This window comes from Hibiscus syriacus, unplaced genomic scaffold, assembly GCF_006381635.1.
Source record: "Hibiscus syriacus cultivar Baekdansim isolate YM2019G1 unplaced genomic scaffold, ASM638163v2 tig00110925_pilon, whole genome shotgun sequence".
Lineage (NCBI taxonomy): Eukaryota > Viridiplantae > Streptophyta > Magnoliopsida > Malvales > Malvaceae > Hibiscus > Hibiscus syriacus.
The window spans coordinates 390,382-404,210 of record NW_024062912.1 but is presented as its reverse complement, the minus strand read 5'-3'; positions in this window follow the sequence as shown (position 1 = coordinate 404,210).

Below are 13,829 nucleotides of genomic sequence, written 5' to 3'. Positions count from 1 at the left end.
AAAACAAGCCTTAAATCAATTATTCAAAGGCATGCACCGATGCATCAGTCCATGCATCGATGCATCGATGAATTAATTGAACATCGAATGCATTCCATGCACCGATGCACTCTCCATGCATCGATGCACTCTGAATATTTTCAAAACATCGAATGCATTTGATGCATCGATGCACAAGCCATGCATCAATGCATCAGGCTATTTTTCAAACATCGAATGCATTTCATGCATCGATGCACACTTGGTGCACCGATGCATCAAGTGTTCCAACGGTCAAAATATTTGAATTTTACACGAATGCACCGATGCATACTTGATCATGCATCGATGCATGAGACGCTCCACCTAGAAAAATTAATTGTTTTCACACTTAAACGGCTCTATTATCCCCACTAATTATCACCAACGTTCAGAATTGATTCAAGGGGTATTTAAACAAGTTCTGGAGCCATTGATCAACAACAAGAAACATCAATCAACTAGAATCAAGAGAGAATCAAAGAGAAAGCATCAAACCTCAAGTTTGAGTATTTCAAGCCTATTTTTCATCCAATATTCATTTGCTTTCAAGAACACTTTTGTACTCAATTGTATTTATCCTTGAGTGTTCTTTTCTTTGTTCTAGAATTGTGCAAACATCTTACCTTGTGAGGTTTTCTTGTAAGTTTGCAAATTTGTAATCTTCTCTTTGGGAAAAAGAGTGTTCTCAAGAGTTGGGGTATACTCTTGAGGGATTTTGTAAGGTTATCTCTTTGGCCTCAAAAGAAAGAACAAATTAGTGAATTTGTTGGAAAATCCTTAGTGTGGATAGCTAAGGTAGTGGACGTAGACTTTGTTTGAGAAAGTCGAACCACTGTAAATCGCTGTGCAATTACTTTCAATTTTCTGCAAAAGCTTCCACGAAAATTTTAATTGCCAATTCACCCCCCTCTTGGCCGATTCCGTAGATCGATTAACTCAACAATTGGTATCAGAGCCTAACTCATTTGAAGGTTTTATTGCCTCTTGAGTCGATTCGGGAAGAGTTATATCGATTATTAAAGTCATCAATGGCCTCCGCTTCAAACTTCGACTCCGGTCTCGATTCGATGCCCGTTAACAAGCCTCTTTTCTTCAATGGAGCTAACTATGCCTATTGGAAGAATAGAATGATGTACTTCATTCAAGCAAGTGACATGGGAGCATGGAATGCTGTAGAAGAAGGATACATCAAACCTCTCACTCATCCAAGATTGTGGAGTGAAGGAGAGACAAGAATGTTCCAGCTTAACTCCAAAGCCATCCATATTATTTTTTGTGCTCTTGGACCAGATGAATACGGAAGAGTTTCATCGTGTACAACCGCCAAAGAAATATGGGACAAACTTCAAGTCACACATGAAGGTACAGATGAGGTAAAGAAATCAAAAATTAGTATTCTAACGCATAGCTATGAAAATTTCAGGATGAAACCAAATGAAGACATCAAAGCTATGACGGATAGATTTTCAACGATTGTCAATGGTCTCAAATCATATGGAGAGATCATCTCAAATGAAAAGCTTATGAGGAAGTTAGTCTACTCCCTCCCAAAATCATGGCAATCAAAGAAGACGACAATCATCGAGTCTAAGGACCTATCGTCCTTAACTCTTGAAGAACTTATCGGTTCACTCCTCACTCATGAGATGATGCTCGAAGATGAGGTGGACCTTGAAAAAGTTGAAGAGACACCAAAGGAAAAGGAGAAGAAGAAAAATATTGGAGTTGCTCTCAAATCCACAAAAGATGAGAGTGATTCTAATAATGATGATGATGACGAGGAAATGACATTGTTTGCCAAACGGTTCAGAAAAATGATGAGACCTTACCAAGGAAGAAAATTCAAACGAAACGAAGGCCTCAAAAATGAACCAAAAGAGAAGGACCCAATCATTTGCTATGAATGCAAAAAGCCGGGGCATGTCAAATATGATTGCCCATAATTGAAGAAAAAAGGTCAATCAAAGAATAAGCACAAGGCTCATGTGGCTACATGGAGCGATGAAGAAAGTTCCGATGAAGAGGAACAAGAAGTAGCAAACTTGTGCTTGATGGCATTCAGGGAAGATTCTAAGGTAACCTCTAACTCATCCGATTTTGATGATTTATCTTATGATGAGTTATTTGAGGAGTACAATGGGTTGGCTTCGGATTATGAGAAATTGTTTTTAAAATATAAAAATGATGTTTCAAAATTGAAAAATGAAAACAAACTCATATCCAAAACCAACAACGATCTTGAAAGTAAAATCAAATATTTGCAAATCAAACTAGAAGAGTTTGAAAAGAAAAATTTAGATTTGCAAAATTTACTTTCAAAGATCAATGATGATCATCAAAAGAAAATTGATGATCTTAAAACTTCTTTTGATAAAGTTGGAACAAAACATTTTGAAAGAGGTGGAAATTCAAAATCCAACTTTGTTAGAAAAAGTTTTAGAAACTACAATCATAGAGGTCCCCAAAGAACCTCTAATGGAAAAATCATTAGAAGTATGTGGGTTCCTAAAGAACTCATTACTACTAAAGATAAAAATATCCTACATAAATGGATACCTAAGGGGATTAGGATTTTGGAAACTAATGAATATGGACCCAAAAGAATTTGGGTACCAAAAATCAAAAATTAATCTATGTTTGTAGGGAAAGGAGCATTGCTACAAGGCACGGGAAACAAATTCAAATTCATGGTACCTTGATAGTGGATGCTCAAGACATATGACCGGAGAAAAAAGCCGGTTCATTGAGCTTAACGCCAAAAATGGAGGAGAAGTGACTTTTGGAGACAATTCAAAAGGTCACATTGAAGGTATTGGTACAATAGGTAATACCTCTTCCATACAAATTAAGAATGTTTTATATGTGAATGGATTAAAGCATAATCTATTGAGTATTAGTCAATTATGCGATAAAGGATTCAATGTCTTATTTGAAATTAATGGTTGTAAAGTCATTGACATTGCATCTAATCGGATTATGCTTGTTGGTCATAGAATAGGAAACATTTACATGGTGCATTTAGATTCTATTGATATGACTAATTTATGCCTAGTTGCTAAGGATGAGCATGATAGTTGGTTATGGCATAGGAGACTAGGTCATGCTAGTATGAGTGTTTTGCAACGGTTAATTCAAGGAGACTTAGTAAGAGGGTTGCCTAAGCTTAAATTTGATAATGATAAAATCTGTGATGCTTGTGCTAAAGGAAAACAAAAACGAGTTTCTTTTAAATCTATTAATGATGTATCAACTAGTAGAGTATTACAATTGATCCATTTAGATCTTTTTGGGCCAACTAGAACTACTAGCTTGGGAGGAAAACAATATGCATTTGTCTTGATAGATGACTATTCTAGATACACTTGGGTTCTATTCTTAAGTACTAAAGATGAAGCATTAGAAAATTTCATCACATTTTCAAAAATAATCCAAAATGAAAAAGGTTACTCTATCACTAGTGTTAGAAGTGATCATGGAACTGAATTTGAAAATCTTGGATTTATTGAGTTTTGTAATTCTAATGGTATTAGCCACAATTTTTCAGCACCTAGAACCCCTCAACAAAATGGAGTTGTTGAGAGGAAAAATCGAACATTAGAAGAAATGGCTAGAACCATGCTTTGTGAAAATAATTTGCCAAAATATTTTTGGGCGAAAGCCACAAATACCGCTTGTTATGTTGTAAATCGAGTAATGATTAGGCCAATTTTAAAGAAAACTCCATATGAAATTCTCAAAAATAAAAAGCCTAACATTAGCTATTTTCATCATTTTGGATGTAAATGTTTTGTTTTAAACAACGGTAAAGAAAATCTTGGCAAATTTGATGCTAAAAGTGATGAAGGAATTTTTCTGGGTTATTCCTTAAATTCTAAAGCTTATCGTGTATTTAATAAAATAACTTTAGTTGTAGAAGAGTCTATACATGTTGTTTTCGATGATAATCCCCTTCTAAGGAAGGATTCTTCTGTTAATGATGATGTAGGTATTGTACAAGCAAATGACGTTAGACATGACGTTGGAGAATCATCATCAAAGGAAGAAACAAAAGATGAGGAAACTCATGATCCCCTCGAGAATCCAACCATTGAAGAAAGGGAAGTATCTTTTCCAAGAGAGTACAACTATGTCAAGGATGGTGAAATTATAGGTGATCCATCAAAAGGGGTAACTACTCGATCTTCTCTTAGAAATATATGTAATTATGTTGCATTTATTTCATGCATAGAGCCTAAGAATACCAAAGAAGCATTAAAAGATGAACATTGGATTATGGCTATGCAAGAAGAATTAAATCAATTTGAGAGAAGTAAAGTATGGACATTAGTTGAAAGGCCTAGTAATAAATCTACTGTAGGTACTAGATGGGTTTTTAGAAATAAACTTGATGAAAGTGGTAATATAGTGAGGAACAAGGCTAGACTTGTTGCTCAAGGCTATACTCAAGAAGAAGGCATAGACTATGATGAAACATACGCTCCCGTAGCTAGGATGGAAGCAATTAGAATATTATTGGCATTTGCATGTTTTAATGAATTTAAATTATATCAAATGGATGTTAAAAGTGCATTTTTAAATGGTTTTATAAAAGAAGAAGTGTACGTGGAACAACCTCCAGGTTTTGAAGATTCAAATTTTCCGGATCATGTTTTAAAATTGACAAAAGCTCTTTATGGTTTAAAACAAGCTCCTAGAGCTTGGTATGAAAGATTGTCAAATTTTTTAATTGAAAAAGGTTTTTTAAAAGGAAAGGTTGACACTATATTGTTTTTAAAGAGGAAAGGTAAAGATTTATTAGTAGTTCAAATTATGTTGATGATAATATTTGGTTCTACTAATGATGTTCTTTGCCAAGAATTTTCTAAGCTAATGCAAAGTGAGTTTGAGATGAGCATGATGGGGGAGCTCTCATTTTTCTTGGGACTCCAAATCAAGCAAAGAAAAGATGGCATCTTCATTAATCAAGCTAAGTACGTCAAAGATATGCTCAAGAAGTTTGGACTGGAAAATGGGAAACCTCATAACACTCCAATGAGCTCTTCAACAAAGCTTGATTTAGATGAAGGAGGTAAATGTGTAGATGTTAAATTATATAGGTCAATGATTGGCTCTTTGCTTTATCTAACTTCAAGTAGACCGGACATTATGTTTAGTGTTTGCTTATGTGCTAGATTTCAATCATGTCCTAAGGAATCACATTTACTAGCTGTTAAGAGAATCTTTAGATACCTTAAGGACACTCCTAGTTTAGGACTTTGGTATCCTAGAGACTCTAGTTTTAGCTTGCATGCTTTTTCTGATGCGGATTATGGAGGATGCAAATTAGATAGGAAAAGAACCTCCGGTACTTGCCAATTCCTTGGAAATATGCTGATTTCTTGGTTTTCAAAGAAACAAAATTGTGTTGCATTATCTACCACTGAAGCCGAATACATTTCAGCTGATAGTTGTTGTGCACAAGTTTTATGGATGAAACAACAACTTTTTGATTATGGAATTGAAGTAGGTACTATTCCTATCAAGTGTGACAATACTAGTGCTATTTGTCTCACTAAAAATCCCATCCAACACTCTAGAACTAAACACATTGAAATAAGACATCACTTCATTAGAGACCATGTCACTAAGGAAGATGTAGTTCTAGAATTTGTTGATACTTTGCACCAATTAGCGGATATTTTTACAAAACCCTTAGATAAAGAAAGATTTTGGACACTTAGAAGAGAATTAGGTTTAACTGACCTATCTTCACTTAGTGTTTAAAATAATTTAGCACTTTTAATAAATACTGAAAAATGCTTATAATAATAATTTTTGATTGTATTCTTGCTATTAGTTAGGGGGAGTTTATGATTCTTAATAAAAATTAATTTTATGTTCAAATAAAGTTTGAAGATTAATTTGATTGATTGAACATAATTAATTTTTGATATATATGAGTTGTCATTACCATTAGAGCCAAATTATTTAGCATTTTAAGTGTTTAAAATGGATTTTTGACATTTTTGCGCTTCATGCACCGATGCATTTAACAATGCATCGATGCATCCTTGAATATGCATCGATGCATAAGACCATGCACCGATGCATCCGTCGGGTTTTAGGTTTAAAATCTTCATCTTCTTCATTTTTCTCAAAACCTAAAACACAAACTCTCGGCCGTTCGTCCCCCTCTCACCTCAAATCTCTATTTTTGCTCAAAATCTTCGGGAAAACATCGGATTCTTCAAGTTTTTCATCCTACAAACCTGCTACACTCATTAAATCGCGCAAAACATCTCCTCATTCCCCTCAATCCGAATTTTAAAGGTATTTTCACAAAAACTCTATTTCATTAAATTTTTGAACTTAGGACTAGTTTAGATTAGTTCTAGTTTGAAATAATTATCGGGCATTGGCTATATGATGATTCTAAACTAGTTTCTACAACGAATTTCATCAAAAACGCATAATTTTTCAAAATTATTTGGAAATTTCGAATTCAAAAAAAAATTATTATTATTATTTCGAAAATAATTGATTCAATTGTGTTGTTTTCATGAAAACTATGCGTATTATGATATTAATTTTAAATAGTTTTCAAAACTTTGCCCATTAGGATTATGTTAGAGAACCTTGAATTATTGAGGACTCATTTGAGTTTTGGGATTGAATTTTGTGCATACATGTGTTTTAAATTGCAGGTGATATTCTTTTCCGATTTCCCTAACCATGTCTAATCCCAAACGCCCTAGATCATCCTCTAGTCGGTCTCACCAAAACCGTCCTCCCGCTCCTAGACCTCAAAATCCATCCAATATTCCTTCATCCCTCATTAGTACTTGTTTTAACATGCCTGAAAACCGTAGGGATGAATTGTACTCTAGGTACATGAACTCCTTCCAATCCTATCGTATTAGGGAAGAGCGTATTTCTTCTCTACAAGCTATGATAAAACTTGAATTTGAATACCTCTCAATTCTTCGCCGATGGAAGTTTGATAAATTATTTTCTCTTCAACCCATCGTCTTTCACCAACTTGTCCGCATCTTTATTCCAATGCGGTTTGTATTCAAAACACAACTCAGTGCGATACTATAGCGATTAGATCCTATCTTTTAGGACAATATATCACTATTACTTCTGAATCCATCGCATCTCATTTTGGTTTAGATGACGAGGGTTTATTTAATGAGAAGGAAGATGTGGAATATCCATATCTTCCTAATGCTAGTGTCAGTACCTTTAGGTCTCACCACGATCGATTTCTTCACTTAATGATCTCTTGGTGGTTTAGAACATCCGCAGGTCGGTACTCCACACTACGTACTACAGACTTATGGTGGATGCACTGTATAAAGAACAAAAAGAAAATCAATTTTCCACATATTGTCTTTAGCGCGCTTGTCGATATCATAAACATCATTCCCTCAAAGCATGTAGAAACCCTACCTTATGGTTGTCTACTAAGCAATTTGTTTATCAAACTCGGCCTAGATGTCTCCCTTGACAATCCTATTCCGCTCCAAAACCCAATCAATATCACATCCTTAAAGAAATCGGATTGGAAATTGGATGAGAACACCAGACTATGGTCTTTTCGACCCGGTAAGCAAACCCCGGGAGCTAGTTCTTCACGAGCTGCTCCTAGTTCTTCTCGTGCTCCTCCTCCTCCTCCAGCTCCTGACGCTGATAATGATCCAGAGCTTCAAAGGCTTATGAGAGATATTGACAAGGAAGTACCAGCTCGGCAAGATGATCAAACGCCACCTTATTTCCAATCTTTTCTAGAGTCGTTTGATCTGCGTTTTGCTTCCATGGAGTCTACGATTACTGAGTTTCAGAGGGAGATGCGTGATCGTATGGATGCTCTTACTCTTGAAGTTAGAGCTCATTATCCTCCTCCTCCTCCCGATTCCGCTATGGATGATTAAACGTTATTTGATGATATTTGGTTTTAAACTTTAAGAACTTGGATTGTTAAACTTTTTGATTTGAATGTTTATGTTTGTTTGGATGCTTGAATGTTTGAACCTTAATTTTAATATATTTGGTTTGAATTTTATTCATTTTGCATCATTAGATATATGACCAATTATGCCATTTCACATTTTATTATGAATATTGTTTATGAAAACTAATGGCTAATCTCTCTTTTGATTGTGATCTTAGCAGCTTATTATTAATAAATCAATTGGCTAATGTTTTTCAAAATTCTTGTTTAAAACGTTTATATAGAGTCTTTTTGATTTAACAAAAAGGGGGAGAAAATTTAAGATGTGCTATAGTAAGGGGGAGTAAGTTTTTCAAAATCGATTTCAAAAATAATTTCTTAAACAAATCTTAAAATTATTCAAATGTTTTGTTATATCAAAAAGGGGGAGATTGTTGAAAACATTTTTGATATTTCGATATAACAAATTAAGTTAAATGAATTTTAAGATTTCACAAATGATTTTACAAATTCGATTCAATTAACCGAATATCAAATTATTACTCCAAGTTTTTCAAGATCAATTTTAATCCTTACTAAATGTGTAAAATTGTGATTTGTACTTAAACTATTTTTGAAACAATTTTCACAAAGTATTTTGAACCAAAAACAAGCCTTAAATCAATTATTCAAAGGCATGCATCGATGCATCAGTCCATGCATCGATGCATCGATGAATTAATTGAACATCGAATGCATTCCATGCACCGATGCACTCTCCATGCATCGATGCACTCTGAATATTTTCAAAACATCGAATGCATTTGATGCATCGATGCACAAGCCATGCATCGATGCATCAGGCTATTTTTCAAACATCGAATGCATTTCATGCATCGATGCACACTTGGTGCACCGATGCATCAAGTATTCCAACGGTCAAAATATTTGAATTTTACACGAATGCACCGATGCATACTTGATCATGCATCGATGCATGAGACGCTCCACCTAGAAAAATTAATTTTTTTCACACTTAAACGGCTCTATTATCCCCACTAATTATCACCAACGTTCAGAATTGATTCAAGGGGTATTTAAACAAGTTCTGGAGCCATTGATCAACAACAAGAAACATCAATCAACTAGAATCAAGAGAGAATCAAAGATAAAGCATCAAACCTCAAGTTTGAGTATTTCAAGCCTATTTTTCATCCAATATTCATTTGCTTTCAAGAACACTTTTGTACTCAATTGTATTTATCCTTGAGTGTTCTTTTCTTTGTTCTAGAATTGTGCAAACATCTTACCTTGTGAGGTTTTCTTGTAAGTTTGCAAATTTGTAATCTTCTCTTTGGGAAAAAGAGTGTTCTCAAGAGTTGGGGTATACTCTTGAGGGATTTTGTAAGGTTATCTCTTAGGCCTCAAAAGAAAGAACAAATTAGTGAATTTGTTGGAAAATCCTTAGTGTGGATAGCTAAGGTAGTGGACGTAGACTTTGTTTGAGAAAGTCGAACCACTGTAAATCGCTGTGCAATTACTTTCAATTTTCTGCAAAAGCTTCCACGAAAATTTTAATTGCCAATTCACCCCCCTCTTGGCCGATTCCGTAGATCAATTAACTCAACAAGAGGCTCACGAGTGAATGTCTTTACCAGCTATTACCATGTGCTGAGCAAGGGTCGGTTGAACAAGGGTCATCGTGTTTTGAGTTGAATAATGTCTCTAAGGATCATGAGCTTCTCGATCTGTGGCACAAGCGGCTAGGTCATGCCTCCATTGACGCTGTGAAAATGGTTATGAAGAGTTGTAATGTTTTGTTGAATGAAAATAAACTTTCTCATGTGTGTGATGCTTGTATGTAAGGGAAAGCTCACAAATTACCATTTTGTAAATCATTGACTGAATACAAAGAACCCTTTCAATTGGTTGTATCATAAGTTGGGGGTCATGCACTGCACCATTCACTTCCTCTGATGGTTTTTCATACTATGTATCGTTTATTGATTTGTTTAGTAGATATACATGGATATTCTTGTTGAAGAGAAAGTCTGAAGTAACACAATGTTTTTTTAATTTTTATAAACTTGTTGAAGTATAATTTGGAGTTAAAATCAAGGCACTACAAACAGATGGTGGAGGTGATTATCAATCCCTGGAAGGCTGGTTGTTGGAAAATGGTGTTCAACATCGGGTTTCTTGTCCAAGCACCTCTGAGAAGAATGGTCAAGATGAGCGAAAACACAGGCATGTTGTGGAAATGGGTTTAGCTATGTTGGCGCAATCATCTTTATCACTGAAATACTAGAGTTATCCATTTGTTTCAGTTGTATTTCTTATAAATATGTGATGACAACTTAGTATGCAAATTGAATAAGGCTATCTATGGATTGAAGCAGGCTCCACGTACGTGGTTTGATAGGCTCAAGGAGTATCTAGTTTCTGAGGGGTTTGTCTTGATACGATCAGATGTCTCACTTTATGTACGAAAAATAAAAGACAATGTGGTTTATTTGTTGGTGTATGTAGATGATATATTTTCACTAGGAGTTGTGATGATGAAGTTTGAAGTGCAATTGATAAATTGAATGAATAATTTTCATTGAAAGATCTTGGTTTACTTCATTTTTTTCTTATGTGTTGAAGTGTGCTATGATTCATGTGGATTGGTGTTTGACCCAGTACAAGTATATTTGTGAGTTATTGCAAAAATATGATTTTGAAAAAGCAAGAAAGTTGTCCACGCCTATTATAACAAGTTGTAAACTCTCGGCTACAGTAGGTACGCCTATAGATAATGTGTCGCGGTACAAGAGCGTTGTTAAAGCGTAACAATATTTTGTGATCACTCGGTCGGATATTGCATTTGCTGTCAACCGAGTATGTCAGTTTATGCAAGCACCACAGGATTGTTGGGGAAACTTGGTTATTTCCTACAAAAACGTAGTTTCAAAATTGACGTAAAATGTCAAGATCAAAACCACCAAGGGTTGCACAGCGGATAAACCCGTCAAACTATTGAATATTGAAAAATAATAGAAAAATCGAATAAAAACAATAAAGGAGAGAACATATCAAATTTACGAGGTTCGATGAGAATATCTTCTACTCCTCAGGCACCACATCGAATGATAACTTCACTATCAACAAATATTACAACAAATGGAATTCTTTAGAATTCCCAAAGTGAGAGAATGAAGAAAACAAGAGGAATAGAGAACTTGTTTTGGGATGATTTCTAATGAAATACTTAGGCTTATTTATAGTTGAGTTTTAAGGACTAAACTTATAAATAACCTAATATTTTAGAGACCAAAGATGAAATTCCCATGTACAAAATTGGCCACCTACCAAAGATGAATTTTCCAATAAGTTGTCCACCAACAAATATGAATTTTCCAATTTTCCAACTTTCCAAATTTGACAATTTACAAGCCAAATATAACAAATCTCCACTTTGGCTTGAAATTACCAAGCCTACTCAACTTCTTCAACTCCCCAAATTTGATGTTGTGCCTCTAATTGCGCTCACAAGTGCCATATACCCGAAGGTGCTTAAACTTTTAGGATGTTAATAAAGTTCAAACAATGATTAAACTTGATTATTGTTACTACCTTGGTCATCATATCTGCAGGATTTTCTGCTATTGCAATTTTCTAAAGTATAATCTTTCATTCTTCAAAGATCTCCCACACAAAGTGATACCTCACGTCGATATGCTTAGTCCTTGAATGGTAGACTTGATTTTTCGCTAAGTGAATAACGCTCTGACTATCACAATAGAGACTAATGTGACTTTGAACAACTCCCAAGTCTTCTATCAACCCGTTAATTCAAATTGCTTCCTTTACAGCCTTTAAAACTGCAATGTATTATGCCTCTATAGTAGACAAAGCCACCGTGGATTGCAAAGTAGACTTCTAGCTTACTGGGGCTTTAGCAAGAGTAAACAAATACCCAATAGTTGATCGATGCTTATCCAAATCACCAGTATATTCAGAATCAACATATCCAACCACACACTGACCAAGTGTTTCATCCTGTTAAAAAACTAAACCAATATCTACGGTTTGTTGGAGATACCGTAGAATCCATTTCACAGCTTGCCAATGTCATTCTCTAGGATCATGCATGTACCTACTCACAACTTCATCTGCTTGTGAAATGTCAGGACGCGTACACACCATTGCATACATCAAGCTCCCAACTGCATTAGCATATGGAACTTTTTCCATATACTCTCGTTCTTCGTTAGTTTTAGGAGATAACTGAGAACTAAGTTTCAAATGAGAAGCTAGTGAAATACTTACATGTTTGGTATTTTCATTCATGCCAAAACATTGTAATACTTTTCTCATATATTGCTTCTGAGTTAAACAAAGTTTTCATCTCTGTCTATCTCTGCTTATCTCTATACCAAGAATCTTCTTGGCCTCACCTAGATCTTTCATCGCAAACTCATGATTCAACTGAGCCTTTAATTTGTCTATCTCCTTTTGACTCTTCGAAGCGATCAACATATCGTTAACGTACAAGAGAAGATAAATGAAAGATCCATCTTTGAGCTTTTGCAAATACACACAATGATTATATTTGCTTCTAGTGTACTTTTTCCTCCTCATAAAGCTATCAAATCGCTTGTAACACTGCCTCAGAGATTGCTTCAATCCATATAGCGATTTATTCAGCTTACAAACTCATTTCTCACAACCATCATCTTTGTATCCTTCTGGCTGAGTCATATAGATCTCCTCTTATAAATCACCGTGCAAGAAAGTCGTCTTTACATCAAGTTGAGCTAGCTCCAAATTCAACTGTGCTACCAAGGCCAACAATATTCTAATGGAGGAATGTTTCACAACAGGGGAAAATACTTCATTGTAGTCGATTCCCTCCTTTTGAGCGTAGCCTTTAGCTACCAACCTTGCCTTGTAGTGAACATATTTCTTTCTATGAGATCCATCTTTCTTTACAAATACCCACTTGCATCCAATTGCTCTTTTACGTTTCAGTAATTGTGTCAGTTTCCAAGTGTTGTTCTTTTAGAGATATTGCATTTCTTCATCCATGGCACTTTTCCACTTATCACTTTCCAAGCTTTGTATTGCTTCTTGGTAAGTGATAGGGATATCATCATCAACAACTGGAAGAGCACAGGCCACCATATCAACAAATCGAGCAGGTCTATGAATTTCTCTCATTGGCCTTGTAACTGCAAGTGGTTCTGGTGTCTCCAATGGTTCTTGGGTTTGAACCTCTTCATCTTATGATTCTTCTATTGGATTTGAAGAATCAGTTGCATCAACTTTTGGGATCATTGTCTGCTGAAACTCCACCTGTTTTGGAGTATGCTCCACCTGCTGCGGAGTACTACTTATCTGGACAGCTTTATTTGTTACCTTCTTGGTTTTCTTTCTGAGCTCATAACTATACAAAGAAGCAGTTATATCTTTAACGGTAACATTATTCTTACCATGAAGTAACGTAGTCTCAAGGTGCTCAAATTCATCTGGAATAGATGACAACAACATCAAAGCCAACTCTTCATCTTTAAAGGTTTCATCCATGCCCAATAAGTCTTCCACTAGCTTATTGAACGCAGTGATGTGTTCATTCATACTAGTGTCTGGTTGATAATCAAATCTGAACAATCTTTTCTTCATGTGGAGACGATTCTAAGAGTTTTTCTTTATGAATTTTTCCTCTAATTCTTTCCACATCTTACTTGCAAAAGTTTCGTTCTTGTAGCCATACTTCTGCTCCCTGGAAAGACAAGATCGAATCGTGCTGCAAGCTAAACGATTGATTGTTCCCTATTCTTTCTCCTCCATATATTCGGCCTTTTCTTCCTCAATGGTGATGTTTAGACCTTGTTGGAATAAAGCGTCTAACACC